This window comes from Eupeodes corollae, chromosome 1, assembly GCF_945859685.1.
Source record: "Eupeodes corollae chromosome 1, idEupCoro1.1, whole genome shotgun sequence".
Lineage (NCBI taxonomy): Eukaryota > Metazoa > Arthropoda > Insecta > Diptera > Syrphidae > Eupeodes > Eupeodes corollae.
Window position 1 is genome coordinate 154,452,545 of NC_079147.1, and position 8,900 is coordinate 154,461,444.

Sequence of the window (8,900 nt, forward strand, 5' to 3'; positions counted from 1 at the left end):
GGGTAGAGCATTTAAATACCTTTCTTTTGATGTGTATTTTGATTGGGTGGGAAATAGTTTTGAAAATACTACTTTTTTTCGGCAAGGGGTTAGCCCACGATTTTCTCGAAAAACTGAAAAAAAATCAATTTTGAAATGTGAACATCAACTGAAAGCTGGGTCGATGCTCTTCATGTTAGTGAAAACCGCATCATGTTTGGAGGCTTGGTTGAGGAAATAGAGCAATCGAAAGATAATTTGTGATGAGCTGGGTCGAAATTCTGTAATTTTACTTTTTGACTAATTTTTCTAAAACGAGAGATCGTAGAACATTTTGGTTTGCAGTTGTGGGTAGAGCATTTAAATACCTTTCTTTTGATGTGTATTTTGATTGGGTGGGAAATAGTTTTGAAAATACTACTTTTTTCGGCAAGGGGTTAGCCCACGATTATCTCGAAAAACTGAAAAAAATTCATATTTCAGATTTATGAATCAATTGAAAGGTGGGTCGATGCTCTGTATTTTAGTGAAAACCGCATCATGTTTGGAGGCTTGGTTGAGGAAATACAGCAATCGAAAGATAATTTGTGATGAGCTGGGTCGAAATTCTGTAATTTTACTTTTTGAAGAATTTTTCGGAAACGAGAGATCGTAGAACATTTTGGTTTGCAGTTGTGGGTAGAGCATTTAAATACCTTTCTTTTGATGTGTATTTTGATTGGGTGGGAAATAGTTTTGAAAATACTACTTTTTTTCGGCAAGGGGTTAGTCCACGATTTTCTCGAAAAACTGAAAAAAATTCATATTTCAGATTTATGAATCAATTGAAAGGTGGGTCGATGCTCTGTATTTTAGTGAAAACCGCATCATGTTTGGAGGCTTGGTTGAGGAAATACAGCAATCGAAAGATAATTTGTGATGAGCTGGGTCGAAATTCTGTAATTTTACTTTTTGAAGAATTTTTCGGAAACGAGAGATCGTAGAACATTTTGGTTTGCAGTTGTGGGTAGAGCATTTAAATACCTTTCTTTTGATGTGTATTTTGATTGGGTGGGAAATAGTTTTGAAAATACTACTTTTTTTCGGCAAGGGGTTAGCCCACGATTTTCTCGAAAAACTGAAAAAAAAATTTTTTATCAATTAAAAGGTGGGTCGATGCTCTTTATTTTAGTGAAAACCGCATCATAGGCTTGGTTGAGGAAATAGAGCAATCGAAAGATAATTTGTGATGAGCTGGGAAAGGGTCGAAATTCTGTAATTTTACTTTTTGACGAATTTTTCGGAAAGGAGAGATCCTAGAACATTTTGGTTTGCAGTTGTGGGTAGAGCAGTTAAATACCTTTCTTTTGATGTGTATTTTGATTGGGTGGGAAATAGTTTTGAAAATACTACTTTTTTTCGGCAAGGGGTTAGTCCACGATTTTCTCGAAAAACTGAAAAAAATTCATATTTCAGATTTATGAATCAATTGAAAGGTGGGTCGATGCTCTGTATTTTAGTGAAAACCGCATCATGTTTGGAGGCTTGGTTGAGGAAATAGAGCAATCGAAAGATAATTTGTGATGAGCTGGGAAAGGGTCGAAATTCTGTAATTTTACTTTTTGACGAATCTTTCGGAAACGAGAGATCGTAGAACATTTTGGTTTGCAGTTGTGGGTAGAGCATTTACATACCTTTCTTTTGATGTGTATTTTGATTGGGTGGGAAATAGTTTTGAAAATACTACTTTTTTTCGGCAAGGGGTTAGCCCACGATTTTCTCGAAAAACTGAAAAAAAGTCATTTTTGAGATTTATGCATCAATTGAAAGGGGGGTCGATGCTCTGTATTTTAGTGAAAACCGCATCATGTTTGGAGGCTTGGTTGAGGAAATAGAGCAATCGAAAGATAATTTGTGATGAGCTGGGTCGAAATTCTGTAATTTTACTTTTTGACGAATTTTTCGGAAACGAGAGATCCTAGAACATTTTGGTTTGCAGTTGTGGGTAGAGCATTTACATACCTTTCTTTTGATGTGTATTTTGATTGGGTGGGAAATTGTTTTGAAAATACTACTTTTTTTCGGCGAGGGGGGCCCACGATTTTCTCGAAAAACTGAAAAAAAGTCATTTTTGAGATTTATGCATCAATTGAAAGGGGGGTCGATGCTCTGTATTTTAGTGAAAACCGCATCATGTTTGGAGGCTTGGTTGAGGAGTTAAAGCAATCGAAAGATAATTTGTGATGGGCTGGGTCGAAATGCTGTTATTTTACTTTTTGACGAATTTTTCGGAAACGAGAGATCGTAGAACATTTTGGTTTGCAGTTGTGGGTAGAGCAGTTAAATACCTTTCTTTTGATGTGTATTTTGATTGGGTGGGAAATAGTTTTGAAAATACTACTTTTTTTCGGCGAGGGGGGCCCACGATTTTCTCGAAAAACTGAAAAAAAGTCATTTTTGAGATTTATGCATCAATTGAAGGGGGGGTCGATGCTCTGTATTTTAGTGAAAACCGCATCATGTTTGGAGGCTTGGTTGAGGAAATAGAGCAATCGAAAGATAATTTGTGATGAGCTGGGTCGAAATTCTGTAATTTTACTTTTTGAAGAATTTTTCGGAAACGAGAGATCGTAGAACATTTTGGTTTGCAGTTGTGGGTAGAGCAGTTAAATACCTTTCTTTTGATGTGTATTTTGATTGGGTGGGAAATAGTTTTGAAAATACTACTTTTTTTCGGCAAGGGGTTAGTCCACGATTTTCTCGAAAAACTGAAAAAAATTCATATTTCAGATTTATGAATCAATTGAAAGGTGGGTCGATGCTCTGTATTTTAGTGAAAACCGCATCATGTTTGGAGGCTTGGTTGAGGAAATACAGCAATCGAAAGATAATTTGTGATGAGCTGGGTCGAAATTCTGTAATTTTACTTTTTGAAGAATTTTTCGGAAACGAGAGATCGTAGAACATTTTGGTTTGCAGTTGTGGGTAGAGCATTTAAATACCTTTCTTTTGATGTGTATTTTGATTGGGTGGGAAATAGTTTTGAAAATACTACTTTTTTTCGGCAAGGGGTTAGCCCACGATTTTCTCGAAAAACTGAAAAAAAGTCATTTTTGAGATTTATGCATCAATTGAAAGGGGGGTCGATGCTCTGTATTTTAGTGAAAACCGCATCATGTTTGGAGGCTTGGTTGAGGAGTTAAAGCAATCGAAAGATAATTTGTGATGGGCTGGGTCGAAATGCTGTTATTTTACCCAATCAAAATACACATCAAAAGAAGGGTATTTAAATGCTTACCCACAACTGCAAACCAAAATGTTCCAGAACTCTCGTTTCCGAAAAATTCGTCAAAAAGTAAAATTACAGAATTTCGACCCAGCTCATCACAAATTATCTTTCGATTGCTCTATTTCCTCAACCAAGCCTATGATGCGGTTTTCACTAAAATACAGAGCATCGACCCACCTTTCAATTGATGCATAAATCTCAAAGATGATTTTTTTCAGTTTTTCGAGAAAGTCGTGGGCTAACCCCTTGCCGAAAAAAAGTAGTATTTTTAGAACTATTTCCCACAAAATCAAAATACACATCAAAAGAAAGGTATTTAAATGCTCTACCCACAACTGCAAACCAAAATGTTCTACGATCTCTCGTTTCCGAAAAATTCGCCAAAAAGTAAAATTACAGAATTTCGACCCAGCTCATCACAAATTATCTTTCGATTGCTCTATTTCCTCAACCAAGCCTCCAAACACGATGCGGTTTTTACTACAACACAGAGCATCGACCAACCTTTCAATTGATGCATGGATCTCAAAAATGATTTTTCAGTTTTTCGAGAAAATCGTGCCCTAACCTTGCCGAAAAAAGTAGTATTTTTAGAACTATTTCCCACCCAATCAAAATACACATCAAAAGAAAGGTATTTAAATGCTCTATCCACAACTGCAAACCAAAATGTTCTACGATCTCTCGTTTCCGAAAAATTCGTCAAAAAGTTAAATTACAGAATTTCGACCCAGCTCATCACAAATTATCTTTCGATTGCTCTATTTCCTCAACCAAGCCTCCAAACATGATGCGGTTTTCACTAAAATACAGAGCATCGACCCCCTTTCAATTGATGCATAAATCTCAAAATTGATTTTTTTTCAGTTTTTCGAGAAAATCGTGGGGTAACCCTTTGCCGAAAAAGTTGTATTGTCAAAACTATTTCCCACCCAATCAAAATACACATCAAAAGAAAGGTATTTAAATGCTCTACCCACAACTGCAAACCAAAATGTTCTACGATCTCTCGTTTCCGAAAAATTCGCCAAAAAGTAAAATTACAGAATTTCGACCCAGCTCATCACAAATTATCTTTCGATTGCTCTATTTCCTCAACCAAGCCTCCAAACACGATGCGGTTTTTACTACAACACAGAGCATCGACCAACCTTTCAATTGATGCATGGATCTCAAAAATGATTTTTCAGTTTTTCGAGAAAATCGTGCCCTAACCTTGCCGAAAAAAGTAGTATTTTTAGAACTATTTCCCACCCAATCAAAATACACATCAAAAGAAAGGTATTTAAATGCTCTATCCACAACTGCAAACCAAAATGTTCTACGATCTCTCGTTTCCGAAAAATTCGTCAAAAAGTTAAATTACAGAATTTCGACCCAGCTCATCACAAATTATCTTTCGATTGCTCTATTTCCTCAACCAAGCCTCCAAACATGATGCGGTTTTCACTAAAATACAGAGCATCGACCCCCTTTCAATTGATGCATAAATCTCAAAATTGATTTTTTTTCAGTTTTTCGAGAAAATCGTGGGGTAACCCTTTGCCGAAAAAGTTGTATTTTCAAAACTATTTCCCACCCAATCAAAATACACATCAAAAGAAAGGTATTTAAATGCTCTACCCACAACTGCAAACCAAAATGTTCTACGATCTCTCGTTTCCGAAAAATTCGCCAAAAAGTAAAATTACAGAATTTCGACCCAGCTCATCACAAATTATCTTTCGATTGCTCTATTTCCTCAACCAAGCCTCCAAACACGATGCGGTTTTTACTACAACACAGAGCATCGACCAACCTTTCAATTGATGCATGGATCTCAAAAATGATTTTTCAGTTTTTCGAGAAAATCGTGCCCTAACCTTGCCGAAAAAAGTAGTATTTTTAGAACTATTTCCCACAAAATCAAAATACACATCAAAAGAAAGGTATTTAAATGCTCTATCCACAACTGCAAACCAAAATGTTCTACGATCTCTCGTTTCCGAAAAATTCGTCAAAAAGTTAAATTACAGAATTTCGACCCAGCTCATCACAAATTATCTTTCGATTGCTCTATTTCCTCAACCAAGCCTCCAAACATGATTCGGTTTTCACTTAAATGAAGAGCATCGACCCCCCTTTCAATTGATGCACTAATCTCAAAATGATTTTTCAGTTTTTCGAGAAAATCGTGGGCTAACCCCTTGCCGAAAAAGTAGTATTTTCAAAACTATTTCCCACCCAATCAAAATACACATCAAAAGAAAGGTATTTAAATGCTCTACCCACAACTGCAAACCAAAATGTTCTACGATCTCTCGTTTCCGAAAAATTCGTAAAAAGTTAAATTACAGAATTTCGACCCAGCTCATCACAAATTATCTTTCGATTGTTCTATTTCCTCAACAAAGCTTCCAAACACGATGCGGTTTTCACTAAAATACAGAGCATCGACCCCCCTTTCAATTGATGCATAAATCTCAAAGATGATTTTTTTTCAGTTTTTTGAGATAATCGCGGGCTAACCCCTTGCCGAAAAAAGTAGTATTTTCAAAACTATTTCCCACCCAATCAAAGTACACATCAAAAGAAAGGTATTTAAATGCTCTACCCACAACTGCAAACCAAAATGTTCTACGATCTCTCGTTTCCGAAAAATTCGTCAAAAAGTAAAATTACAGAATTTCGACCCAGCTCATCACAAATTATCTTTCGATTGCTCTATTTCCTCAACCAAGCCTCCAAACATGATGCGGTTTTCACTAAAATACAGAGCATCGACCCACCTTTCAATTGATGCATAGATCTCAAAAATGATTTTTCAGTTTTTCGAGAAAATCGTGGGCTAACCCCTTGCCCAAAAAAAGTAGTATTTTCAAAACTATTTCCCACCCAATCAAAATACACATCAAAAGAAAGGTATTTAAATGCTCTACCCACAACTGCAAACCAAAATGTTCTCCGAACTCTCGTTTCCGAAAAATTCGTCAAAAAGTAAAATTACAGAATTTCGACCCAGCTCATCACAAATTATCTTTCGATTGCTCTATTTCCTTAACCAAGGCTCTAAACATGATGCGGTTTTTCGAGAAAATCGTGGGCTTACCCCTTGCCGAAAAAAGGAGTGTTTTCAAAACTATTTCCCACCCAATCAAAATACACATCAAAAGAAAGGTATTTAAATGCTCTACCCACAACTGCAAACAAAAATGTTCTCCGAACTCTCGTTTCCGAAAAATTCGTCAAAAAGTAAAATTACAGAATTTCGACCCAGCTCATCACAAACTATCTTTCGATTACTCTATTTCCTCAACCAAGCCTCCAAACATGATGCGGTTTTCACTTAAATACAGAGCATCGACCCACCTTTCAATTGATGGATAGATCTCAAAAATGATTTTTCATTTTTTCGAGAAAATCGTGGGCTAACCTTGCCGAAAAAAGTAGTATTTTTAGAACTATTTCCCACCCAATCAAAATACACATCAAAAGAAAGGTATTTAAATGCTCTACCCACAACTGCAAACCAAAATGTTTTACGATCTCTCGTTTCCGAAAAATTCGTCAAAAAGTAAAATTACAGAATTTCGACCCAGCTCATCACAAATTATCTTTCGATTGCTCTATTTCCTTAACCAAGGCTCTAAACATGATGCGGTTTTTCGAGAAAATCGTGGGCTAACCCCTTGCCGAAAAAAGGAGTGTTTTCAAAACTATTTCCCACCCAATCAAAATACACATCAAAAGAAAGGTATTTAAATGCTCTACCCACAACTGCAAACCAAAATGTTTTACGATCTCTCGTTTCCGAAAAATTCGTCAAAAAGTAAAATTACAGAATTTCGACCCAGCTCATCACAAATTATCTTTCGATTGCTCTATTTCCTTAACCAAGGCTCTAAACATGATGCGGTTTTTCGAGAAAATCGTGGGCTAACCCCTTGCCGAAAAAAGGAGTGTTTTCAAAACTATTTCCCACCCAATCAAAATACACATCAAAAGAAAGGTATTTAAATGCTCTACCCACAACTGCAAACCAAAATGTTCTCCGATCTCTCGTTTCCGAAAAATTCGTCAAAAAGTAAAATTACAGAATTTCGACCCAGCTCATCACAAATTATCTTTCGATTGCTCTATTTCCTCAACCAAGCCTCCAAACATGATGCGGTTTTCACTAAAATACAGAGCATCGACCCCCCTTTCAATTGATGCATAAATCTCAAAGATGATTTTTTTTCAGTTTTTCGAGATAATCGCGGGCTAACCCCTTGCCGAAAAAAGTAGTATTTTCAAAACTATTTCCCACCCAATCAAAGTACACATCAAAAGAAAGGTATTTAAATGCTCTACCCACAACTGCAAACCAAAATGTTCTACGATCTCTCGTTTCCGAAAAATTCGTCAAAAAGTAAAATTACAGAATTTCGACCCAGCTCATCACAAATTATCTTTCGATTGCTTTAACCAAGCCTCCAAACACGATGCGGTTTTCACTAAAATGAAGAGCATCGACCCCCCTTTTAATTGATGCATAAATCTCAAAAATGATTTTTTTTCCAGTTTTTCGATAAAATCGTGGGCTAACCCCTTGCCGAAAAACAGTAGTATTTTCAAAACTATTTCCCACCCAATCAAAATACACATCAAAAGAAAGGTATTTAAATGCTCTACCCACAACTGCAAACCAAAATGTTCTACGATCTCTCGTTTCCGAAAAATTCGTAAAAAGTTAAATTACAGAATTTCGACCCAGCTCATCACAAATTATCTTTCGATTGTTCTATTTCCTCAACAAAGCCTCCAAACACGATTCGGTTTTCACTAAAATACAGAGCATCGACCCCCCTTTCAATTGATGCATAAATCTCAAAGATGATTTTTTTTCAGTTTTTCGAGATAATCGCGGGCTAACCCCTTGCCGAAAAAAGTAGTATTTTCAAAACTATTTCCCACCCAATCAAAGTACACATCAAAAGAAAGGTATTTAAATGCTCTACCCACAACTGCAAACCAAAATGTTCTACGATCTCTCGTTTCCGAAAAATTCGTCAAAAAGTAAAATTACAGAATTTCGACCCAGCTCATCACAAATTATCTTTCGATCGCTCTATTTCCTCAACCAAGCCTCCAAACACGATGCGGTTTTCACTAAAACACAGAGCATCGACCCACCTTTCAATTGATGCATAGATCTCAAAAATGATTTTTCAGTTTTTCGAGAAAATCGTGGGCTAACCCCTTGCCCAAAAAAAGTAGTATTTTCAAAACTATTTCCCACCCAATCAAAATACACATCAAAAGAATGGTATTTAAATGCTCTACCCACAACTGCAAACCAAAATGTTCTACGATCTCTCGTTTCCGAAAAATTCGTCAAAAAGTAAAATTACAGAATTTCGACCCAGCTCATCACAAATTATCTTTCGATTGCTCTATTTCCTTAACCAAGGCTCTAAACATGATGCGGTTTTTCGAGAAAATCGTGGGCTAACCCCTTGCCGAAAAAAGGAGTGTTTTCAAAACTATTTCCCACCCAATCAAAATACACATCAAAAGAAAGGTATTTAAATGCTCTACCCACAACTGCAAACCAAAATGTTCTCCGAACTCTCGTTTCCGAAAAATTCGTCAAAAAGTAAAATTACAGAATTTCGACCCAGCTCATCACAAA